Here is a 27,680-nt window from a genome sequence, read left to right as displayed (position 1 = left end):
GACTCACCTAAATGCGTCAATTTTTTAAAAAGGCTCCTAGAGCCCACTTTATGAAAACCCACAAATACTGTCAATGTACATGGCCACGATGAGTACTGGCAATAGTGAGAGAGCTGAATATCTGCCCCACCTTCTTGGCCACAGGAGGTGCAATGGCCTGAATAACTGCAGTTTCAATAGAATCTATTTGTTGGGAATGTTGAGGTAGAATTGGGAGAAGAAACAGATGGCACAAGCTATCAAGAAAGTGCATAAAAGTCAGAGATTTTAAACAGTGATATTAAGTACTTGCATGTGTTTTTTAAAAACATTTGTTAGACGTTTTATTTTGTTTCAAGCTACAATGCTGCAGTATTAATGGAAATTGTTTTTATCTCCGAAATGCATTTTTTGATGGTTTGTTTTTCATGTAACAGGTTTAACATAGAACTGCCTATATGAACATGTGTATACATTAACACACATTTTTCACCCATTGAATGTCAATGATGAGGAATAGATGTAAATGAGTACAGCAAGAGGAAAAGGAATAAAGGTGAGGACTAGGTTTGATTGAGTCAGTCTGAACAATCTATTTCTACAAATTGCCCTAAAAGTCAAGCAATGATTTGGTGAAAATGCATTAGTTCAGACAAGCTTCTGGCCCAATGAATCATACTGATTTCAAAAACTAAAATCTATTTCACAGACAATCCAAGTAGAACTCTGCAACATAATTTCCCTCTTCCTTAGAAGAAGAGAAACTCAGCCACACAGTGAATGGGTCTTTTAAATACTCCCCAAAGACTTGGGCATATAGAGAAAGACCACTGACAAGTAATGTTCAGAAAATGACGGGCCACCCATTAATATAGCACCTAGTGACAGACAAATCACTTCAAAGTGTCAAAAACGAACAAATAGGATAGAGGTTCTAATTTAATTCTCATTAATTGCAGAGCCCATGGTGCTTAGATTAAACAACAACACCTGCACATTTCTTCACCACCTTTCAAATCCTTATGAATATTTTAATATTGCTATTTCACAACTCTACTCGGCTTGAAAAACCCAAGAAAATGTTGTTAAAGGAATATAAAGGGTCCCAGATTTGTAAAGAACCAGTGTATTCAAAACAATATTTGCCCTTTAATGTCACACACATCAGGGAAGAGTTTAATAGGCAAATCTATGCAGCAATTCAACACTTATTACAAAATGCCAAAGTCATTTCCCTTCAGACTAATTGACTGAGATGTAAGCATTATTGGACTATAACTGCTTAAAAGCAATAATGAACTCCTCAATCCAAGTGTTGTCTGATTAGGAAAGCCATAAATCAAGAGTCTTTTCTAAATAGATAATGTGGTTCGAGTGGAACTTGGGGGATTCCCAGCAATATATCTTTCAATTTCAACTTTAAAACTGGTGCTTTACTTAATAGTATTTTGTTCATTAGCTATGTTTTTTCTTAATTTATTCTGAGCTCTGAAGAAACCTTCCATGTATATTGGGAATAATTCAGCCTCACTGGTTCCAATTACAACATTTAAACTGACAATGTGGATAAAAGCCCAAAACCAATAAAGCAAAACATACCGTCTCGATTGCCTTTCCCAAACCATCTGTTACTTTACATAATACATTGAACGCATTCTACTGTGTAAGTTGATGGTTAAACTGCGATGTTGTATTCATGCAATGAGAAGGCTGCACAACCTAACAAAGTGCATAGGTGAGTAAGAGAATGTGCAGTTTGCATTCAACACCAAGTGACAATCCAGAAAGATGCACCTTTTGCTACAGTACAGAGCGGCATCAAGAATAAAATGGAAATAAAGTTGGAATAAAATGATTCCTTTATGAAATACAGGCGTACAGCAACAACAGACAACAGACATGACCTCAGAACCCACAGGTAAATGACAAAATACCAAAGTTGACTAATAGGGGCAGAACACTATGTTGGAACCATCATCTTATGAAGCCATAAACAATGGAAGCAAGTTGAAAGTTTAGTGCAACCTTATCTCCATTGACTCTCAAAGGAATGGCAGAAACTAAAAGACAGATATAGTGAATGGGAATTAAACACCTTTACAAGGTAATCCTAAATTTTGAATTCATCGGCCCTCCCTCTGAAGTACATGCTAAACAGCTCATCAGCCTGAATTAAATATTACAAATAGCTTGAATGCAGTGTACTATTGTTCAGACACACTATAATAGGCTTGGAAAGTAAATGCCTTCAATGAAATATTACCAGACCTCAGATTCATTCAACATAGTTGCATGCTTCATTGGAGTTGTTATAAGCTGTATACACATGAAAAATGCCAATTATTTATTTGGCTATTAAGATGGCAAATGAATCACATGTTTATCAAATCAGAAGTCTTTTGGCAGATTAAAATCAAAGACTTCAATCTGAGTTAACTACTGTATATACTAGAGTAATAATCAATGTAAAAGTTGACCCCCGACGTTTGGCCAAAAAATTCTTGGTTTTTCATATTCCCCCTACCCCTAGGAGTATAGAAAGAGAGAGCAAAAGATGGGGCATGAATAAACACTGGCAGGCAAGATAAAAGAAAATCCCAAGGCATTTTATAAATATATTAAGGGTAAGAGGATAACCAAGGAAAAAGTAGGGGCCATTAGGGACCAAAGTGGCAATCTGCACGTGGAGCCTGAGGACATATGTGACGTTTTCAATGATTACTTTTCATCTGTGTTCACTATGGGGAAGGACGATTTGGGTTTAGAAATCAGGGAGGGGGCCTGTGATATACTTGAACAAATTAGCATTGAAAGGGAGGGGGGGATTTAGTGGTTTTAGCGGGCTTAAAAGTGGATAAATCTCTAGGCCCAGGTGAGATGTATCCCTGGCTGCTATGTGAGGCAAGGAAGGAGATTGCAGGGGCTCTGGCACTAATTTTTAAATCCTCTCAGGTCACAGGAGAGGTGCCAGAGGACTGGAGGACAGCGAATGTGGTACCATCATTCAAGAAGGGTAGTAAGGATAAACCAGGTAATTAGAGGCTAGTGAGTCTAACTTCAGTGGTAGGGAAACTATTGGAAAAAATTCTGACCGGAGAGGCAGGGATTAATCAGGGATAGTCAGCACAGCTTTGTCAGGGGGAGATCATGTTTAACAAATTTGATTGAATTTTTCGAGGAGGTGACGAGTTGTGTAGATGAGGGAAGTGCAGTTGATGTAGTCTACAAGGACTTCAGTAAGGCTTTTGACAAGGTCCCGCATGGAAGACTGGTCAAGAATGTAAGAGCCCATGAATCCAGGGCAATTTGGATCCAAAATTGGCTTAGCGGCAGGAGGCAGAGGGAGATGGTTGAAGGTTGTTTTTGCGATTGGAAGCCTGTGATGAGTAGTGTACAGCAGGGATTGGTGCTGGAGCCCTTGCTGTTTGTAGTGTACATTAATGATTTAGAGTGAATATAGGGGGTATGATCAGTAAGTTCGCAGGTGACATGGAAATTGGTGTTGTAAAAAGTGAGGAGGAAAGCCTTAGATTACAGGATGATATAGCTGGGCTGGTAAGATGGGCAGAGCAGTGGCAAATGGAATTTAATCCTGAGAAGTGAGAGGTGATGCATTTTGGGAGGACTAACACAACAAGGGAATACACAATGAATGCTAGGACCTTAGGAAGTACAGAGGATCAGAGGGACCTTGGTGTACATGTCCATCAATCCCTGAAAGCAGCAGCACAGGTAGATAAGGTGGTTAAGAAGGCATATGGGATACTTGCCTTTATTAGCCGAGGCATAGGATATAAGAGCAGGGAGGTTATGATGGAGCTGTACAAAACTCTAGTTAAGCCACAGCTGGAGTACTGTGTGCAGTTCTGGTTGCCACACTATAGGAAGGATGTGATTGCGCTGGAGAGGGTGCAGTGGAGATTTACCAGGATGTTGCCTGGGCTGGTGCGTTTCAGCTATGAAGAGAGACTGGAAAGGCTAGGGTTGTTTTCCTTAGAGCAAAGAAGGCTGAGGGGGGACCTGATAGAGGTATCCAAATTTTGAGGGACATAGATAGGGTATATAGAAGAAACTTTTCCCCTTAGCCAAGGTGTCAATAGCCATGGGGCATAAATTTAAATTAATGGGCAGGAAGTTTAGAGAGGATTTCAGGAATAGTTTTTTCACCCAGAGGGTGGTTGGAATCTGGAACACACTGCCTGAGGGGGTGGTAGAGGCAGGAACCCTCACAACATTTAAGAAGTATTTAGATGAGTACTTGAAACGCGATAGCATACAGGGCTACGGGCCAAGTGCTGGAAAATGAGATTAAAATAGATAGATGCTTGATGGCTGGCACAGACATGATGGGCCGAAGGGCCTGTTTCTGGGCTGATAACTCTATGACTATGACTCTAAGTCCACCCCGGCTTCCCAAGGACACTCCACACTGACTTGGCTCACTGTGTTCAGAGTAACACAGCAGAGACCAGAGTTTGTAGCAGGAGATCTTGATCTTTCTGCATCGGAGCTAGATCACAGAGTACAATTTGTTCATTGAGATATCAGGGAACTTTAGTAAAAGTTTAATATCTCATTGACATGATGGAGGTAAGATTGGAACAAATTGCAGAGTCAGTGTGCACCAGCCCACAAAGCATCCGTGTGGAGTAACCAGCTGGCTGTGAGAGCCAGGAGCATCGCCAGTTGAAAGTAAGCACCTCAAAACTAAGTCTCTCAAAAGTTAACCCCTCAAAAACAAATTGAAACAAAGACTGAAACCCAGCACGGTTCTCTACAGGCTGTGAGAGCCACAAGCGCCAGTAGTCGAAAGTAAGCTCCTCAAAAACATTACCCAAGTAGAAGTTGACCCCTTTACTTTTTAACCTCAAAATTGGGTCTCAAAAGATCGGACTTTTACTCGAGTATATGTGGTATTAAGACAAAGAATTAGGGAATTTATTGTTACATTTACCATCCTCTACCAGGACACATCAAAATACATTTTTTTTCATCCTCATCCAATATTTTTTCTTTCCTTTTGATCTCCATCTCCCTTTATTTGGTCTTCCCATGAAAAGCTACGACCACCACCACTTGTGTTTGCATAGCACTCTTAGCTTAGGCCCACCCAAAGACCTTACACAGGAGAACCTAGGAAGATCTGTGAAATTGCAGAAAACAATAGATACATTTTAAGGATTAAAGGTGGGGGGGGGGTAACGCATGGTGGGAAGCGGGATGGAGTGTTTGTTCCAGAATCCAAGGACTGAAGAGAACAGACTAGAAGATAGATCTACAACACCAATCGGCTCCAGACCTCATTACAGCCTTGATCCAGAGATGGACACAACAGCTGAATTCCAAAGTTGAGGTGAGTGTGACTGCCCTTGACATCAAAGCAATATTCAATTGAGTGTGGCATTAAGGAGTCGAGTAAAACTGAAGTCAATGAGGATCAAAAGAAAACTCTCCAGCTGCTCGAGTCAATCCTAGCATAAATGAAGACGGCTGTGGTTGTTGAAGGCCAATCATCTCAGTCCTAGGACATCACTGCAGAGTTTCTCAAAGCAGTGGCCCAGGCACAACTATAGAAGCATAGTTATATACAGCACAGAAATAGGCCATTCATAACACTTTGCCTGTGCTTTGCTAGAGCTATCCAATTAACCACACTCCCCTGCTCTTTCACTGTAGCCTTGTAAAATGTTTCCTTTCAAGTATTTATCTTTAAAATGTTATTACAGAGTCTGTTTCTGCCACCCTTCAGACAGTGCATTCCGGATCACAACACCAGGCTTATGTTTAAAAACGTCATGTCACCTCTGCTTCTTCAAACAGCAGTCTTCAAGCTATGTCCTCTGGTTACGAATCCTCCTGCCACTGGAAACTGTTTCTTCTGATTTACTCTATCAAAACCATTCACGGTGTTGCATATCTCTATCAAACTTCCTCGTAACCTTTTCTGCTCCAAGGACAATTTTCCCAACTTCTCCATTCTCTCCACATAACTGAAATCCCTCTTTCTTGGAACCGTTTTAGTAAATCTTTTCCTCGCCTCCTCCAAGGTCAAGGAATTCTTCCTAAAGTGTGGCACCCAGAATTGAACACATTGCTCCAGTTGATACTAAGCCAGTGTTTCATAAAGGTTTACCATAATTTGCTTGCTTTTATACTTCATTCCTCTCTTAGTAAAACCAGGGATCCTGTATGCTTATATAGCAGCTTTTTAAACTCATTTTCAGCTGCATTATCAAAGACCTCTTCATTTTATTAATTCATTCATGGGACATAAGCATTGCTGGCAAAATCAGTATTTATTACCAATCCTTAATGGCCCTACAGAAGGCAGTGGTGAGCTGCCTTCTTAAACTGCTGCAGTCTTTGTGATGAAGCTACTACCACAGTGCTGTTTGATAGGGTGTTCACTGGATTTTGACTGAGCGATGCTGAAGGAACAGCAATATATTTCCAAGTCACGATTGTTTGTGACTTGGAAAGGAAGTTGCAGGTGATGGTGTGCCCATGCACCTGCTGCCCCTTGTCCTTCTAGGTGGTAGACATCGCAGATTTGGAAGGAGCTTTCAAAGTAGCCTAGCAAGTTGTTGTTCAGCATCTCGTAGAAGGTACACACTGTGCTTCGATAGTAAAAAGAGTGACTGTTTTACCTGAGTGAATAGAGTGCCAATCAAGCAGGCTGCTTTATCCTGGATGGTATCGAGCTTCTTGAGTGTTGTTGGAGCTGCGCTCATTAAGGCAAGTTGGGAGTATTCTATCACACTCCTGACTTATATCTTGTGATGGCAGAGAGGCTTTGGAGAGTCAAAACACAATTCACTCTCTACACAAAACCCAGCCTTGGATCTGCTCTTGTAGCTATGGTATTTAAGTGGCTAGGCCAGTTAAGTTTCTGGCCAATGGTAACCCTCAGGATATTGATGGTGGGGGATTTGGCAATGGTAACGTTGTTGAATGTCAACGGGAGGTGGTTAAGCTCTTTCTTTTTGGAGATGGCCTTTGCCCGGCACTTGTGCGATGCAAATGCTGCTTGCCGCTTATCAGTCCAAGCCTGGATGTTATCAAGCTCTTGCTGCATACAGACACAGACTGTTTCATTATCTGAGAAGTTGGGAATGGTACTGAACATCATGCAATCAGAAAACACCCTCACTTCTGACCTTAAGATGGAAGGAAGGTCATTGATGAAGCATCTGGAAATGGCTGGGCTTTGGGCACTACCCTGGGTAGCTCCTGCAGCCATGTCCTGGGGCTGAAATGATTGGCCTCCAACAACCACAATCATCATCCTTTGTGCTAGTTATGGCACCAGCCAGTGGAAGGTTTTCTACCTAATTCCCAATTATTTCAATTTTGCTAGGGCTCCTGGTACCAAAATGTCAAACACTGTGTCAAGGGGCAGTCACTTCCACCTCACCTCTGGAATTCAACATTTTTCTGCATGTTTGGATCAATGCTTGAATGAAGCCTGGAGCCAAGTCTTCCTGGTGAAACCCAAACTGAACATCAATGAACAGGTCAGTAAATGTTCTTGATGGCACTCTTGTTGACGATTGAGTGTTGACCAATGGAGCGGTAATTGGCCGGGTTGGATCTGTCCTGCTTTTTGTGGACAGGACATATCCGGGCAATTTTCCACATTGCTGGGTAGATGCCAATGTTGTAGCTTGACTAGTTCTGGAGCACAAGTTTTCAACACTATGGTCTGGGTGTCATTGGGACCTATACCTTTGCCGTATCCATTACATTCAGCTGTTTCTTAATATCACATGGAGTGAACTGAATTGGCTGAAGATTGGCTTCTTTGATAATGGGGAAAGAAGGAGGAGACCAAGATCCACTCAGCACTTCTGGTTGAAGATGGCCCAGCCTTGACTTTTACACTTAGGTGCTGGATTCTGCCATTGTTAAAAATGGGGGCATTCTTGGAGCCTCTTCCTCCTGTTAGTTGTTTCACTCTTCTCTGCCATGCACCACTGGATGTGGCAGGACTGCAGAGCTTTGATCTGATCCGTTGATTATGTGATCACTTAGCTCTGTCTATAGCATGCTACTTCTGTTGTTTCAGATGTATACAGTCCTACAGCTTCACCAGATTGGCACCTCATTTTTAGGCATGCCTGGTGCTGCATCCGACATGTTCTTCTACACTCCTCATTGAACTGGGCTTGATGGTAATAGTAGTGAGGGATATACCAGGCCCTCCATCATAAGGTCAGATGTTGGGATGTTTGCTGATGATTGCAGAGTGTTCCATTCCACTCAAGTCCTCAGATACTGAAGCAGTCAGTGCTCACATGCAGCAAGACCAGGACAACATCCAGACTTCAGGCTTGGGCTGATAAGTGACAAATAACAGTTACGCCGCAAAACACTGGACAATCATCATCTCCAACAAGAGCATCTAACCATCTCCTCATGAAAATTTAATGGCATTTCTGAATTCCCCCAACACCCTGAGGGTTACCATTGACCAGAAACTCAACTGGACCATAAATAAATATCACGGCTACTAAAGCATGTCAGAGACTTGAAACTTGCCAGTGAGTGTCTTGCCTTCCAACTCCCCAAAGCCTCTGCAACATCTAAAGCTACAAGTCATGAATGTAACGGAATACTCTCCATTTGCCTGATGGATGTAATTGCATCCAGTCAACAAGCAGGCTGCTCGATAAGCAGCCCATCCACCAGCTTAAATGCTCATTCTCTCCATCACTGGCACATCATGACTGCAGTGCAGGCCATCTACAGGACTAACTACAAGTCAGCATGCTTCTTCTGCAGCACCTCTCAAACCTACTGCTCCCATCAGCTAGAAAGACAAAAGTAGCAGGTACATGGGTTCACCATCATCTCCAAGTCATAACACCATTCTGACTCAGACATATTTTGCTGATCACCACCTTCACCAGATGGACTGCAGCAGTTCAAGGCAGCAGCTCAGCACCACCTTCTCAAAACAACTAGAGCTGGGCAATAAATGCTGACCTTGCCAATGCCACACACATCCTAATAACGAACTGAAGAAACTCCAACTGAAAGGATCCAAATGGAATTACAACGAGATGGTGAGTAAAAATACCTTCTAGGATCTTCAAGAGGAAAGGTATGATACCTGGAGAAGAATTTTTAAAATACAAGTGTAATGACAGTAGTCTGAAGGGGAGGGGCGCCTGCATAAATGGACCCATTATCATGAGGTCACGCACGGCATAAGGAGAGGGAATTGAGTACTTGGATCAGAATGGATGAAGTATTGGGTCGGAGAGGTGGTGAGCTTAGCGACAGCTCAGGGGAGAAATGTACACAATGACACAGGGCGAGGCTGGGTGAGGGAATTGAGGAAGCTGTGCTGCTGAGACAACCATCTTAATTGTCTCAACGGTGTGCAAAAAGTCGATAAACTTATCATTTTGTACTGGAAGCAAGATGCAGGTTAGGTATAGAGAAGCAAAGTTTTGGAATTGAAGTTGATTTTGACGTAATAAGGAGGATTTATCCATGAAAGAAATGCAGTATTGCTCAGGATAACCAAGGCAGATTTAGTACAACTCTACTTATATAATATACAACAGCTTCTTGGTAGTGCAGCCAACACTAAAAACTAGGCTTTTGAGGAAATTTTAGTGGTAGACCAGATATTCATTTCATTTCTTTTTGAACTGATTTTAATGTAAGTGAGATAGTGCTCAACACAGAGCAAGCTTGAAATTCACTCTCTTTCCTTCCTCCCTCAATCCACACTTTGTTCTTTCTTTCCTGGAAGTATAGATTTATATTGAGGCACAGCTGTACTTGTGTCATTTGTCTTCTGGTGCCTCATGGCAGCAACAATGCTTCAGGTTTGAATGTTGGCAAGCTACTTGGCTAAGACCACAGCCAAGTCAGATCCGTCCGCACCAGGCTGCTTTGCCCTCTCCAACTCAGGATGGTAAGCACCAAATGAGATTAGCTAATTGCGAGGACCAGGGATCAAACATGCAATGTTGTTGGCCTCTGTAGCTCCGTTCTGGACTGGGCAGTATGCTCGCCAAGTGAGCTATTGGGAAACTCATTATTTGTGTACCTGAAAATGCTTGGCATGCTGATAGACAGACAGGAAAATCCCATCCCAGATCAACTGAAGAAATATAATTACTTCCCATGGCATTCAACCTTAATTAAAACACATCTCTATTTACTATGCTGTTAGTTAGGCTGTTAAGCTGGTCTTAAATGGACAGCTTCCATATGGCTTGAAATAGCAACCAAAATTAAGCTCTGGCTTCTCTGCTGCATTCTCAGTTCTTATTTCAGTCCCCTGAGTTGGCTTTCCCGCTGCAAGTGTTAAGTGGCAAAAGGATAAACACCTTTGTATCCTCATTGCCTTCTTATCTAATTGATGTGCTGGGCAATTAAATACACGGGCACGGACGTGACTCTGTCTTTGAATTCTTTTAAGTACAAGTTTCCCAATACAAGGACAAACGTCAGCACCAAACATAACCCAACTGTTACAGACAGCTGTGTCTGAGGCAGTGGAAGGCTATATGCTTAATAACACTCCTGGCCAATTGCAATAAAAACATTAATTTTACGAATATTACCTGCAAAATCACAGCACATTTAATCACCTCTTACAAATTAAATTTATAAATGTTTTTAAACTTCAACAATGTCCCAAGGCTCTTCACACAGGGGAAGGAGGAAATCAGATTAAAAAGAATAATCCAAGGAGTCGGCAACAGAGGAGAATGGACTCAACTGCCCAAGTTAATGTACAGCTCGTCAACGGGGTTGCTCTTTTATTTCTGGCTGAACAGGGGAGCAGCCATATCCAGTGAACAAGGACACGGAGAGAACAGAGATATTACTTCAAGGTCATCTCGTCAACAGCAAGAGAAACGATTAAAGCATTTATTCTTTATCCATCATGGTTTCTCAAACTGGGTAAATATTTCTTAGGAATTAACGAACACTACCAGAGTCTTATAGTACATAACAAGGTAGTTCACTGTGGCTTAAACCGTTTGCGAATAGCATGAGCCATTCAGTTCACTGATACAAATATAAACTTTCGATTCATACTGGATTGGATGCTGTGTGTAGTTTTGTTCAAGGTGCTTGAAGTACAAGCACTTTTTTGGCAGTACATTATTCTCCTAGCCTTTAGTTTGTAGTTCAATACATATAAAATAGTTTTTGTTTAAACATGGCCAGGAACAAGAGAAGGTAAGTGGCCAAACAAATGGCAAAATATTATAAATATGTTAATGTGAAAATCTTCTAGACATTTGCAGATCATACAAAACAGTAGGCAACAAACTTAACACAGAGCAGTTGAAAGTCAGACAACATGGCACCAAGGAATGACCTTTAACAAGAAAGATTTTAACAGGTGGCTGGTGTCTAACATAAATAATTGCATTAACCTCTAACAGTAAAAACCAAAGCAATGAATGCGCCATCTTTTCATCAGCAACTGCCTAACTTAGTCTGACTACCCACCCCCTCCTGTGTGGAGTTGAAATCCTAACCCACTTCACTTCAGAAATGACAAGGTACTAATAGTCTAAGCCACACGCCTGCTATTTTAAGATGTATAACAATCCTTCCCCGGGTACATGATTTTAAACTACCTCACACCACAAAAATTTTGTAAGCTGCACTGCGAGACGTGCAAGCATTTTCAACTAATTTGGGGGCAACTTATTATTTCACACAGCCTTGCATTCCAGGTTTCTGATATAAATGTTTACGTTCTTCAAATTATGACTTTCAGGTGTTCGTGAATTGTTCAAACTCCCTGCAGCTCCAGAGGAAGACATGATCGCCCTTAATGACTAATTAGATTTCCCAATAACACCCTGTCATCTGGCTCTTAGTCACAGTTCTTGTTAACCTCTAGCCTAAAACGAAACCAATGTTTTGACAATAGAGACAGCTGTTCCCAAGGTTGCAACCTTCCCTGAAAGACAATCACTTTGACCATGGCCAAAAATGCAGTGAGGTGGTACAGGATGACAGGAACCATGGTACCAAGCCATGTCACTAATACTTGCAAGGGAATGCCACAGCTTGAGTGTAACGTAAAGCAATTGCCTGTATCCCTGTCAAGCGGCACACGAATGTACTGTTGCAAATGGCATTGCCATTTACAAAGCCTGCTGCTGACACCCGACAAGGCAGACGCACAACAGATCAGTTTCCTGTCAGCTGTAAGTAGCTGACAGTTGAACTTAAGGGTCTCGTTCTTCCCTTAGAACTCAGCAGGCATGGTGCAAGGGCATACAGTGGGAACTGGGTGAATGCACACCTGATACAAGGTATAGAATTCTAACAGACTGGCTCAATTTGCCCCTACTGTACTGAACTATTAAAAAGAGATTAATCATCAGGACTAAGTCACATGAACCCTTGTGAAACAAGACTTCTTTCATAAAATTAAAATTCACGCTCTCATATAACATATAAAGATGATGCCAAAAGTATTATTAAAAGCAACAGAAACATTCATAATTGAATTTGCAAGGCTCGACAAATATTTGTGGAGAAACATTTCTCCACAGCTTGTATAAAACAGGATTGTGCATGCAAAACAAGGTTGGATACGCATTCATTCTCACTGGGGTCATATCAACATCACCCATGAAGTCAGTCACAATAGTCAGCCCTTGTAAAACATGTAATGCAATCTTTAAATGAATGTAGATTGAAAAAGGAACTACCTTGCCTATCCAGGGTGGCATTGAAAATTTCAGACCTACCAACCATACTGTCTTTCAACAAGAATTCACCTGCAGGAAGCATCACAAAACAAATATGCAAAGAGAACTGTGACTGCCTTGTATTCGGTTAACTACTGCTTTACTCAAATGGAGTACTGGTTTCCATTGAAACCGTGGTACACTTTTCTCACAAAGAAAACTGCTTGATGGATTGGACACATATTCTTTAAAAGTCCACCATTATCTGCAGCAAGTCAAAGATTTCCGCAGGATGGGTGATTTTGTACATAAAATACAGAATCCATCCACAACCATCCACAGGTGAAATACAACTGGCTACTTTCGGGGCACAAGAGGATAGTTAACTCAATAGAAAAAGAACAAATGAAATTTTTCGTGGTTTGCAACCAGAAGTCTCAGATAGAGTGGGAGCTGGAGAAGACAACATTACTGTTGTGTTGTTAAATATTGAAAGTTAGAGAACGAGATTGCATTCCTGCATCTAGACTGTTTATTCTGCTGGACTAGATAAAAAAAGCTTAAGAAATTAGAGCAGGACAAGACCATACGGCCCATGGAGCCTGCTCCACCATTCAATATGATCATGGCTGATCTTGGACTTCAAATCCATGTTCCTGTTCACGCCCCATATCCCTCAATTCCCTGAGATACCAAAACTATGCCTAGCTCAGCCTTAAATAGTGGAGATTCACAACTCTGAGTGAAGAAATTTCCCTCATCTCAGTCCTAAATGATCAGCCCCTTGTTCCCGATCCCCCAGCTAGGGGAAGCAACATCTCAGTGTCTACCCTGTCAAGCCTCTTCACAATCGTGAATGTTTCAATGAGGTCACCTTTCATTCTGAATAACGATCATTATTGCAACTTCAGTTTACAATGGGAAAGGAGATGGAACTATCTCTAGAGGCTGGTTTGCCAATGTTATCTATGCATATGTAGTAATTTCAAATTGCAAATTTAGCTGTTTCTGCAATTAGAATTAATGTTCAAGCCACCCAAAGAAGTTTGGGACTGAATTTCCCATTTAGCTTCACAAATTGACAAAAATGGCACTCTCGATGGTGATGCATGCATTTACACATCACTTTCATGGACAATTGCAAGCATAATCCTCAGCAAATGTATGGAGTGTGTGCACTGCATGCATAAATGTGCATTTACACTGCAGCACTTACAAAATAATACATCCTCGGAGGGTTCTGACCAACTAGCAATCCTCTGGAGGTTAAAAACATTTTGCTGGTTCTAGCCCAAGTTATTATGAAGCATTTAGCAGATCACAGCTGAAAAGGATTAGTCATGTTACAGAAACTTAGGGAGCTTCCCCTACCCACCCCCATCAACCAAATCCATACCACTTTTAAATGTCATAATGTGCAAGATTAAGAATGCAATTTAAATGTGCCCAAGACACACACTAAACATAACTACAACAGCAGGTGCCTATTTCCACACAATGCTCTGTTGTTGACAGATACAAGACTAAAATTAAAAAGGGCATCAGTTAAAATATTTAATATTCAAAATAATCGACTCAGGTTTCACCACAGAAAGATCTTCAACCTTGTACTTAACTGTTCTCCATATCATACTAATTGCTAAATTAGTCTAGAGAGGTGGTGTGATACTGGCTTAGTATTCAGTCCATTTACAACTAGAAGGCGATTGAGGATTTAAAAAAAAAATTACGAACCTATAACCCAACCAGTGTTCAGGATAGGACTGGTTTGAGGACCACTGGAAATGTGCATAGGGCAAGCGTGCACCCATGAATCCAGATGGGGGTCAGGGGTTATGAGGATTAGACACAATGGGTGAAATGGGTAGCATGTAGATGCAGCACCAAAGATCTCCGCTAAGTTCTGCATTAAGAAATGAAGAGGTTGGCCTGGGAAAGCAGTGCTTGGACTTGCAGCAGGGAGACTGGATAAATGAATCTATTTGGAAGCAGCCTCATTAAATGCAGGATCAAGCATAGCTATTGGACACAACCGTCAATGTTACCAATAACTAATGAGAATATGTTACTATGGAGCAATAACAAATGAAAAGAATCTGCTGTATCCTAAAGGTTTAACAGATGGGTTATGCTAATGTATGACATAGGTGATGATGTACTACTGACATCAGTCAATTATGTGTTAGATTCTCAAGAGAGAGAAAAGTTGGAATCATGCCTAGGAGCAACATGCCTACTCTGAAATGTTGAGAAGTAGTACTAATAAACAAGTGTTAAGCAGATACCAGATTAGATCTGCAGTCTGTCTACTAAACAAGCGTCATGCCTAGATAGTGCCACAGATTGAAGGACCATCTCAGAACAGCTGCCATAGAGACCAATGACTGGGAGGAGTTTACAAACATACGAAATTGGAGCAGGAGTAGGCCATTTGGCTCCCCGAGCCTGCTTCACCATTCAATGAGGTCATGGCTGATCTGTTTGTGTTTTGAATTCCACATTCTCAACTACCTCCGATAATCTTCGATTCCCTTGCTTAACAAGAATCTATCTACCTAGACCTTAAAAATATTCCATGACTCCACCTCCACTGCCTTCAGAGGCAGAGAGTTACAAAGTCGCACTCAGAGAAAAAAATTCTCATCTCTGTCCAGAAAGAACAACCCCTAATTTTAAAACAGTGTACCCTAGTTTTGGACTCACCCACCAGAAGAAACATCCTTACCAGGCCAACCTTGTCAATATCATTCAGGATCTTGTCTACTTCAATCAAGTCACTCCTCACTCTTCTAAACCCCCGTGGAAACAAATGCAGTCTGTCTAACCTTTCCTCATAAGACAACCTGCTCATTCCAGGTATCAATCTATTAAACCTCCTCTGAATGCTTTGCCTACCCTGCCTTTCGCAAGGACCAAGCCAGTCACAAAAATCGTGGAAAATCAACAACAAACAACTAAAACAAATTCAAACTAATGCAGAAAATACAACTGGAGCTTTGTTCAGTTAACAACTGAAGACCGTTATTTTTGTTGGACTATATAATTTTCTGCAATTCAGTCAGCTTCTCATAGATTATTTAAAAGCAGAGATCGTTGATGAGAAACAAGAAAAGGTTAAGGAGAATGTTGCCACACGCAAGTGCAGTCCAAGAAGCAGGGATCACAGAAATCAAGGACATAGATTTGAGTTTCCTAGATGTCAAGGACAGCAGTAAAATCCTGGGATTCTATGTAAAAAATGTAATTGGTCTTAGTTGGTCAGCCTAAGCCACAGCTTGAACATCAAGTAAAAAGGCACCATCCGCGGGATTTGTCACTTAGTTGCTTCATCACGTGAATGAGCAATAAGGAAATTTCGGATTATTTAACCTCTTTCTTGTGATATGCTGGAAACTCAAAGCTGCAATACTATTGGTTTTCAAACCCCCCACCTTAAAATTTACAACAGTGAAGAACCAGAAATAAAAGCAACTTCACTGAAATGTGGTGAAAAGATCTGGATAAAGTACTGCATTAATCATTAAAAAAAATTTCACACTGCATAAACAGTTAAGGGATTTTTCAAGTAACCAAGGCTTTGTCTATCCTATATTCAACACATCGCATCAACACATCAAGGGCTCAGTCAAGGTTTTTTCCAATATTAATCTCTTTTCAGCATTACTTTATTACAGGCCAATTGTTTATTAACTTCATTCATGGGATGGGAGGGTCACTGACAAGGTTAGCTTTTTTTGCTATCACTAATTGCTATTGGGATGCTGGTGTGAGATGCCTTCTTGAATTGCTGCAGTCCATGTAGTGTGTGTAAACCCAGGCATTGTTAGGGTGGCTCTTCCAGGGTTTTGATTCAGCAACAGTGATATATTTCCAAGTCAGGCATGTGTGGCTTGGAGGGGGATCTTGCAGGTGGTGGTGTTCCCATGTATCTGCTGCCCTTGTCCTGGATTTGGAAGATGCTATTAAAGAAGGCTTAGTGAGTTGCTGTAGTGCATTTTGCATATGGTACAGTACACACTGCTCCTACTATATGCCAGTGGCGGAGGGAGTGAATGTTTAAGGTGGTGGATGCAGTGTCAATCAAGCAGGCTGCTTTGTCCTAGATGGTGTTGAGCTTCTTGAGTGTTGTTGAAGCTGTACTTATCCAGGCAAGTGGAGAGTATTCCATCACACTCCCGACTTGTGCCTTGTAGATGGAGGATGGGTTTAAGGAGTCAGAATGTGATTTGCGCACTGCAGAATTCCCAGCTCTTTTAGACAGTATTTATGTGGCCAGTCTGGTTAAATTTCTGGTTAAGCGCAGCCCTTAGGATGTTGATCATGGGGGATTCCATGATGGTAATGATGTTGAATGTCCAAGGGAGATGGATAGATTCTCTCTTATTGGAAATGGTTATTGCCTGGCATTGAATGGCATCAATGTTTCTTGCCACTTACCAGTCCAAGCCTGAACATTGTCCAGGTCTTGTTGCATATGGACATGAACTGCTTCAATATCTGAGGAGTTATGAATGGTGCTGAGCATTGCACAGTGAAACATCCCGCTTCTGACCTTATTTTGGAGTGAAGGTCATTGATGAAGCAGCTGAAGATGGTTGGTCCTAGGATACTACCCTGAGGAATTCCTGCAGCAAAATCCTAGGGCTGGATTGATGTCCTCAGCACAAACCACCTTATTTTGTGTAGGTATGGTTCCAACCAGTGGGGAGCTTTCCGGGTTCCTCTAGACTTCAATTTAGGGTTCCTTGATACTACTCAGTCAAATGGTGCCTTGAATGTCAAAGGCAGTTACTGGAACAGCTTGGCTAGGAGCACAGCTAATTCTGAAGCTCAAGTCTTCAGTACTACAACCAAGATGTTGTCAGTGCCCAAAGCCTTTGCTGTATCCAGCGTCTTCAACTGCTTCCTGATATCATGTGGATTGCAATGTAGAACATCACCCTGTAGAGAATATTTTTGTTCAATGTACTGGCAAAAACCATTAGGAAAATTTTCAGGACTGATCTTCCACCAAGTTATTCCAAATTATACAGGACTGATACTGATCAAATTAGATGGATCATTCTGCACAATGCCTAGTAGATCGTACGAAGCTTTAACCATTTCCATCCAAATGAGTCCCAACTGGCCATTATTTTTCCATTATCTTCAATTCAAACTCAAGCACTTAACAGGTATCAAGTAAGTGCAACAGCAGGACCAGGTGCAAATCTGAAATGGTAGAGGTCATTTAAACTAAAAAGTAAGGAATATGTGTTTCTTTTTTGAACCATCTTCCAAGAAAAGATGTATTTAGCAAAACCTTTTAGTGTTGAAAAAACACCGACATCACTTAAATGTATCATGTGACATTAAGAAAATGAAGTGCGTAGTTCTACTTTTTCTCCATCCGCAATTTGTCAACACATTTTCTTAGTGTCATTCTGAACAAAAAAGCCATTAAAGTGATCCTCATGGGTCTAATAATACACATGGTCAAAAACTACACAGCTCCAGATAAAACAAGTAGACTTAATTTAAATTTAATTCCAAGCTTGTGCATTTTACGTTGATTATAGTAGTAGAAGTGTTAGATTTGATTTCAGTGCTCCGGTCCAGGAAGGGAAAAAGAACCTGGGCTTCCATTATTGATCCTGATCTGGTGACATCTGATGAAAAGATTAGATATTTGGACATCAGTAAGCACAGGACTGTGCTTAGCTGTAAGGCCTTCCAACAAGAGCAACTTGCAGTTATATAGTGACTTTAACATAATAACGTGCCCCAAGACACTGCAGAGGAGTGTTATCAAACAAAATCCGACACAGAGACACGTAAGGACAGATGGCCAAAAGCTTGGTCAAAGAAATAGGTTTTAAGTCAAGTCTTGAAGGAGAGAAGAGAGGTAGAAGGCAGAGAGGTGTAGGTAAGGTTATAGGCATGGAACAGATTATAGAGAAATGGAGAGGTGAGACCATGCAAGGATTTGAAAACAAGGATAAGAATTTTAAAATTGAGGCGTTGCCAAGATGCCAGTCAATGTAGATTAGTGAGCACAGAGATGGTGGGTGAACTTGGTTCGAATTAGGATATGGACAGCAGAGTTTTATATGAGCTTAAGTAGACCAGTTAGGGGGTCATTGAAATAGTCAAGTCTGGGAGGTAACAAAGGAATGGGTGAGCATTTCAGCAGCAGATGAGCTGATGAGAAGCAGAGTTGAATGACGTTCTGGAGTCTTAGGCAGTCTTAGTGATGAAACAGATGCATGATAGAAACACTCACCTCAGGGTCATATATGACACCAAATGTGCCTTGTTCAGCTCACACAGTTGCCAGGGAGAGGGACAGAATCAGTTGGGAACTGAGTTTGTGTCCCAGAGACCAAAGACAATGGCTTTGTTCTTCCCAAGATTTAGTTGAAGGAAATTTCTTCTCATTCAGTACTGGATGTAGGACAAGCACTATGACAAATCAGACAATGGAGGAACAGACAGAGGTGGTGGTGAGGTAGAGGTGAGTGTTGTCAGTTTACATGTGGGACCTGATGTGTTTTTGGATGATGTCGCTGAGTGGCAGCACATCCTCAAGTGACTTAGGAGGCAATAGTGTGGGAGTAGGAAGGGAAGCCATTGCAAGGGATTCCCTGGCTACAACTGGATAGATAAGAAAGGAATCTGCTGAGGGTAAACCCATCCTGCTGCACAATGGAAGATACACTTTGGAGAAAGGTGATGAGATCATACGAACATATGAACCAGGAGCAAAAGTAGGCCACTCTGCCCTTCAAGCCTGCTCCGCCATTCAATAAGATCATGGCTAATCGGATTGTAACCTCTTGCCTACTCCCATAACCTTTCACCCCCTTGTTAATCAAGAATCTATCTAGCTCTGCCTTAAAAATATTCAAAGACTCTGCTTCCACTGCCTTTTGAGGAAGTGAGTTCCAAAGACTCACGACCCTCAGAAAAAATTTCTCTTCATCCGTCTTAAATGAACGACCTCTTATTTTTAAACAGTGACCCCTAGTTATAGATTGTCCCACAAGCAGAAACATCCTCTCCACATCCACTCTATCAAGACCCCTCAGGATCTTAAAGGTTTCGAACAATTCGCCCCTTACTCTTCTAAATTCCAGTTGATACAAGCTTAGCCTGTCCAACCGTTCCTCATAAGGCAACCCTGATATTAACCTAGCAAACGTTCTCTGAACTGCTTCTAACACATTTACATCTTTCCTTAAATAAGGAGACAAATGGTGTACACAGTACTCCAGATGTGGTCTCACCAGTGCCCTGTATAACTTTTATATTCAATTCCCCTCGCAATAAATAATAACATGCTATTAACTTTCCTAATTACTTGCTGTACCTGCAATCTAGCCTTTTGTAATTCATGCACTAGGACACTCAGATCCCTCTGAATCTCAGAGCTCTGCAATCTCTCACCATTTAGATAATATGCTTCTTTTTTATTCTTCCTGCCAAAATGGACGATTTCATATTTACCCACATTATACTCCATTTGCCAGGTCTTTGCCCACTCACTTAATCTATGTCACTATGTAGCCTCCTTACATCCGCCTCACAACTTACTTTCTTACCTATCTTTGTGTCATCAGCAAATTTAGCAACCATACCGTCTGTCTCTTCATCCAAGTTGCAAAAGGTTGAGGCCCCAGCACTGTGGTACACCACTTGTTACATCCCGCTAATCAGAAAAAGACCCATTTATGCTTACCCTCTGTTTGCTGTTAGCTAGTCAATCTTCTATCCATACCAATATATTACCCCCTACACCATGAGCTTTTATTTTCTGCAATAAGCTTTGATGTGGCACCTTACCAAATGTCTTCTGAAAATCTAAGTACAGTACATCAATCTGACAAAAGCTGCAGATGGGTAAAGCAAGATGACAGAGAGTTTATCATGCTCAGAGTCATATCTGTGACTTTGATAATGTCCATTTCAGTACTGTGATAGGGTTAGAAGCCTGACTGGAGGGATTCAATGTGGAGCTGCAGGAAATTGGGCATGGAATTGGAAGGTGACAACATGAGCGGACTTTGAAGACAAAAGGGAAGTTGGAGGCAGAGTGTTAGCTTTCAGCAGCTGGTAGGGCAGAGGGATTATAGGGGAGTTTTTTTTTTGAGGAGAGGGATGATGACAACAGATTTGAATTGAAGGGGGACAGTACCCGAAGAGGGGGAGCTGGCAACAATACCAGCTAACAGGGAGTCCAGGAAGGAAAGTTGGTGGTCTGCAGTTTGATGGAAATATGGCTGAGGGTGTAGGAGATGGGTCTCAAATTGACTGCCAGTACTCAACACACATATCTAGGGTTCACATGATGAGCATCCATAGAACAACGGACTACAGACACGAATCAACAATGAAACAATACCCCTGTTACGAGCAGTTTCCTTAGGATGGAAATAACAGCAAGCAAATACCATGCAAATTAGAGTGCAGATTTTTTCTGCTAAATCGTAACCTAATTCACAGTTAGAAGGCAGATTGGCAATTCCATAGACATAAACCAATATCCCTGCAAAATCATCGCAGGAATCATGGCGACATCGGATTTATGCCCTGGGTGCCATTAGAAGTGCCAGCCCAGATCTGCAGCAATCTGCAATGAATGCATAGCAGTTAATGTAGGTAATCCTTCCCAAGACTTGTAGTCATTAAGCACTTAAGATTTCATTTTATTCAAATCTTAAGTCAACTTATAAACAATGTGTTAGATCAAAGTGGCACCAGTTTTAAATACATACATGGTCTAAAGTTTCAGCTGTAAAGTGATTCCTCCAAAAACACTAGTTAAGATTAATATTAGCACAAAGGAAGTTTCACATATGCATTCCCAGAATGGCAACTGTAAATCGATTGTCAACCCCTGCATGTAGGGCACTGTGCACATGTCTTTGCACCTGACTAGGAGGAGGTCCAATTACACAATCTCTTCAATTACATGCTGGAGAAAGCTTGAACTCCACAAAACATTCAGATATGCTACAGAATAAAGGGCCCCTCCAATTTAATCTCGCTTTTGTCTTTTAAAAAAGAATTCAAAACCAAGATTGCAACACGAGAAGGTTTTTTGCAACATTTTCAAAGCATCACCCCTTCTTTTGCAAGTTCCTACAGCCTACGTTCTGAAGCAGATGTGCAACTTACTAGACTAACCACTCCGTCAAGGGGTCCTCTGCAACATAACTGAAAGCATTTGTAAATCCAAAACCACTTGTTATGGTTAGAAGCCAATTCGAATATACAGTATCGTCAAAATACAAAACCCCATGTATTATTTGCCATTGGATTAAGAATAGCCACTTATTTTACATAAAGCCGGGCATTTAATTAAATATTCAAATGCATTATGCAAATAAAATAACCTTTTAGTCCAGATTTCACCCTCATTATGTCAAATAGTCTCACAACTGATGTTAGTTTGTTTATTTTTACCTACTCGCGGTGAGTCAAAGGCTACACCAATCACCACTGAAAGAATTTGTAAAGGTTCATAAATATCTGAGGCAGTCTCTTAAGTGTTTTTGATTGGTTCATAGAAAATAAAAACTTTTCCTTAAAAATTCCAGGTAGATAAACAAAATTACTTCACATTCTACACTTAAATCAGTAAAATAAAACTGCCTATAATATGAGGGAACAGTTTATTGCCTTTAATGTCAATCTGTTTAGGGCACAGCTTTGTAGGGAAGGCTAAGAAAGCATAACTTTTTATGTTTTTCTTGTCTTTTTCCTTCTTTATATAACATTTATAACATTGCAATAGTAATAGTAATAATTTAAGTAGCAGATTTTAGCATAACACTATCTTGAGTTTTATTCAGAACCTCCTTCGAAAACTGAATAGCACAATCCTTCCAGACCTTGCTGCCTGTTTATATAAAAGGTTATTTTTTCGTACTAAATATAAAGTAAATGGCAGCAGTTAAACATTTTGAAATCTGGCACTGATTAAAGGTTTGTTTGTCATATACAATATACCATAGATGGCTCAATGAAAATAATAACTTTCTTTTTCAAAAGAATTCTCTCAAACTTTTTTTTTCTAAGAGTTTGTACTTTACGATTTTGATGTTTTACACGAAAATAAACAAATTCTGCTTGCTCTTTCTTTATCTTAATTGAGGCTTTCATTTACTGAATTATTCCACTTGATGCACCAGGATGAAGGGGACAGAGTTTGTAAACAGCAAGCTGTGACATAATTTGTGAATGGTCAGTCTTGCCGTGAATCATATTTTTTCTAGTATTTTGTCTGTATGCAAGGAGCTAAGTCTGTTAGTTTAACTGTTTTCAGTCACTAGTGCATTTCGAACAAGGGTACTGTACAAAATCGAAATACTGCAGATGCCAGAAATCTGACATAAAAAGCAGAAAATGCTGGAAACTTTCAGCAGGTCAGGCAGCATTTGTGGAAGGTTGTCACAAAAGGTCAGCAACCTGAATTATTAATCTGTTTCTCAGTCTAATAGTATTGTACAGGTTAGTTTAATCACTTACTTAAAAGTTGTACTTTCTTCTATGTCAATTATACTACAAACCTTATCACAAGAAGTTGCAGTCAACTTGAAGAACTCAAGTTGGTGAGCAAAATATTTCAAAATTTTTTATAAAAGCTATTGCTAACTTCTTATTTTTGATCCGTAAATTTAACCTCGCAATTGCTTTGTTTTTACTCCTGTTGCTATTGGTATATTCTTTGCCAGTTCAGTTGTGATTTGTTGCTGTGTTAATGTTTGGAGAAGCCATTTGCCAATATCAACCGGTTTTTTAAACCAGCGCAGGAAACTGACATCCTACAAAATTACTTTGAACTACATCTCTCGGATTATATAAAATAATCCCTATGCAAACACTGGCATGTCAAACAATAATTCAGACAGAGGGCTTTATCACATATCAAGAGCAAAAAGAATACCTTTGTGCTCCATGTTGTTATAAGTTCTTACAGAACTATGGATTTTTAAAAATCATTCACTGGGCATGGGCATCACTAGAAATAACAGCATTCATTGCCCATGTCCAGCTGTTCTGAGATGTGCTTTCTTTTGAAAATTAGCAGTAACTTCTGTGGCTACTTCAAGTGGTAGTTAAGAGTCAAACATGGGGACTGACATTACACATAGGATGGAAGAACAGCAGGTTTGCCATCCATAAAGAGAATCTGCAAACCAGTTGGGTTTTTACCAACACTTCAGTTTCATGGCTAGCTGTTACTTATACTATATTTTTTTTTAAATGAAAGCGGAATTCAAATTCTCAAACTGTCACGGTGAGACTTGAACTCCTCTGAAATATTATCCCATGCCTCTTTATTACTGCAGCAGTAACATAGCCAATATGCTACAGGTTGGCTTTCCCAAATGCAGTGGGTAATTGCAAAATCTGCTATGGCAGACAGCCATGCTCACCAGATTTGTACTGAACTACCCATTATCAGCAGAGCGACGTTGAAAGCAGAAGATTGCATTCATTCCTGCTCCAATATGCCATCTGGCAAACCCTTTGCTAGAAATGTGCATGTGAAAGTTGGTTAAGGGCAGGGTCATGCTTGTCTGTGATGGCTACTAGTTACTGTCTCAGGCTTAGATATGCAGGATAGCCACCTGGGCGAGGTGGGTTGGGCAGGGGAGGGAGAGAGGCAAAGACATATTGCTGCCTAGAAATCAAACGCCAACACAAATCACCACAGTTAGGAGAGTAGAGATAAAGGATGGGTGATAAGAAAGAAAAGTGGAGAAAAAGAATCAACAAAATGTCTAAACTGGTTAATTTTAGTTCTACATTTGTCATGTGTTTCGGATCAAACCAGTGGCCTAACACATTTATATCAGCGAATCTCTACTACATGGCTATTAGTGTGCTATGTTTCACTGTTTTGGGTATTATTCCAGGAAGTATTTAGAAATGACCTTTGTATTCTTAACAACTGGCAGATCTTGTCTAGATATACAAACTGTGCTGTTTGCTCAGATCACATTTCACATACCAAAGCTACTGACTGTCAGGATTAAATTATGGCTGTTAACATAACCATCATTCTAACACAATGCCAATTTATTGACAAGATAATAGTTTTAATTTTTCTGAGAAATCACTGTGCGTCAGCAACATAGCCAAAGATCTCAGGTGGTGTAAATGAACACTCGTACAGGCTTGAGTTCTATCTGCAACAAGACTATAGTTATAATTTTAATCAATTAACAAAAGATAGATATTTAAAGTTGTACTATGCTAAATACAATGATTTGGGGGAAAAAAAATCATTTAAAGAATAATACATGTGCTACACTGCATTTATTTGGAGGGAACGGGGAAGTGGTTTGTGGGGGTGGTGGTGGGGGGGTCACTCACAGTAATATGTGAAAAACCTAGTTTGCCCGAACAACAAAAGCTTTTCTTCTGCAATGTGGAAATGAGCCAACTGATTTAAATTAAACCAAGGTCTCCTGTTCTAGCTGTCATTATGATTAGAAGGTAATGGCAATTTCAGGAAAGCAGCCTTTTACGTTAATGCCAGCACTCTAAGATACATAAAATGAAATGGCCAGCCCACATATTATCATTACCTACACACGACAAAATAAATTGGTTATTTATTCGTATACAAGACTAAATCAAGGAAAAATGGACAGCTTTGATTGACTGCAGCCGCCCTGCACCCATCGATCTGCTTAATTTAATCACATAATCAAAACAAGCAATGGTATTGTGGCACTACTACTGCATCAGACAGACATTGGACAAGATCCATCAGCAGTGTGTTTCACACCAGTGGCAGGAAAAGCAGAGTCTCACCCTGGAGAAAACTAAGCACAAAGCAGCAAACTCATGTACGGCTTTCTGTTAGTCTACTAAAAGACTAGCCATAGATGCGCACACTCACTTTCCAGAGTCCAGTAAGTATCTCACCTTAGGTGAGCTACTTGGAGCCACCTCTGGAAACATATGTTAACTCGACTCACTTACAGGAGAGGACAAGAAAAAAATTATAAACAATGGAAAAGTTGAGGTTAGCTCTGCAGAAATGTAGCTACAGAGCAGTGAGTTAAAATGATTATAAATCTTACTGTGACATTATTAGTATTTCAATAAAGAAGACAAACCTCAAGTGATTGAAGATGAAAATGAAACTCCACCTTGGTCATTGATTTGACTGAGTGCCCTACTGCAGGAACATGCAACAGGTGAACATGTATTTTGCTTCATATCAAGAGAATCTGTATGATATACATAACACTCTGTTACACACTGGAGAGTCTGTGTGTTGCGATTTTGTTGAAAAATTTGATATTTGTTTGGCTCAGCTGGTATTATTCTTCTCCTTTGAGTTAGAAGGCTCTTGGTTTAAACTCCACTCTATGACATGAGCACATAATTCACTGCATCGAAATGCCAGTTTAGGAGAACAAACTTACATTTATATAGAACATTTCATATCCTCAGCACATTTACAGCCAATTAATTACTGTTAAGATGTGGTCACGTTGTTGTTTTGTAGGCAGCAGTACTGAGCACTCTGTGCATTCTTTGAGATGTTAAATCTGCCTGCTTATTCAGTGAGACGTAAAAGATCCTATGGCTTCATCCAAAGAACAGGAGCTTTTCTAATGTTCTGGCCAACATTCTTCCTTCAAAGTAGATTAACTGGTCATTTAGTTCACTTGCAGTTTGTGGTAACTTGCAATACGCAAAACTGTCTGCTGAATTTGCATCACAATAGTGACTTCACTTCAAAAGCAATATTCATTAATCCAAAGTGCACTGGGCTACCCAAGGACTTGAAAGGTGATGTACATAAATATGGATTCTTCTCTTTATTTCTGATTAATGGCTCAGTTTTAAAATTTGACATCACTTATAAATGTAGTGATTCAGTTTATTGATGACACAATGGCATAGGTCATATTTCTGTTGCTTTGCATGTCCATAGGTAAATTCACGGTCAAAGACACACTGTTTATGGTACGGAATGACAGAGGGCAAACTGAAGGATGAGATACCTCAAGCTCCATTTGTACATCTCATAACAGCCAATTCAAAACTAAAAGAATAAGAGCTCCTCAACAGTCAATTATCTCTGCTGGAATAGAACATTGTACAGAATGCCAAAATTAAGGACCATAGGAAATAGGAGCAGGTACAAGCCATTTAGCCCCTCAAGCCTGGGCGCCATTCATCTAGATCATGGCTGTTCTTCTACCTCATTGCCATTTTCCCCCATATCCCTTGATGCCTTTAATATCTAAAAATCAAATCAACCTCTGTCTTGAACATACTCAGTGACTGAGCCCCCACAGCCCTCTGGGGTAGAGAGTTCCAAAGAGTCACCACTCAGAGTGAATAAATTCCTCATCTCAGTCCTAAATGGCCTACCCCTTATTCTGAGACTATGTCCCCTAATTCTAGACACTGTGACCCCCACCGCCCCCCCCAGAAACATCCTTCCTGTATCTACCCTGTCGAGCCCTGTAAGAATTTTGAATGTTAGAATGAGGTCACACCTCGTTATCCTAAACTCTAGAGAATACAGACCCAGTTTCCTCAATCTCGCCTCATAGGACAATCCAGCCATCCCAGGGATCAGTCTGGTGAACCTTCGTTGCACTCACTCCACGGCAAGTATATCCTTCCTTAGATAAGGAGACCAAAACTGTACACAATACTCCAGGTGCAGTTTCACCAAGGCTCTATACAGCTGCAGCAAGACATTTTTACTCCTGTACTCAAATCGTCTTGCAATAATGGCCAACATACCATGAAAAGAAAGAAAAATATGGAAAGAGAAACATAAATAGTTCCGTATTATTTATTATCAGGCTCAAGACATTCTGTGTTTGATCTAATTCAAAATATCCTTGTTAGCAAACTAAAATAGTTCAACTAATCCCACTACAATGGCAGAATAGAAATGTAGGAAATAATGTATTAAAAGATGAAGAGAAATCCGGGGGTAGGGGGGTATAAAAGGAAATACATAAGGGCAAGTAATACCTTTTGTTGAAAGTC

General features: G+C 40.5%; 1 protein-coding gene across 1 annotated transcript in view; it reads right to left on the bottom strand.

Moving 5' to 3' along the window:
* pola1 (polymerase (DNA directed), alpha 1) overlaps positions 1 to 27,680 on the bottom strand; it is a 253,947-nt gene that overhangs the window by 139,033 nt on the left and 87,234 nt on the right. The window lies entirely within an intron of this gene.

The sequence above is a fragment of the Cetorhinus maximus genome, chromosome 16, assembly GCF_964194155.1.
Source record: "Cetorhinus maximus chromosome 16, sCetMax3.hap1.1, whole genome shotgun sequence".
Classification (NCBI taxonomy): domain Eukaryota; kingdom Metazoa; phylum Chordata; class Chondrichthyes; order Lamniformes; family Cetorhinidae; genus Cetorhinus; species Cetorhinus maximus.
This window is presented reverse-complemented; position numbering and strand designations above follow the sequence as displayed.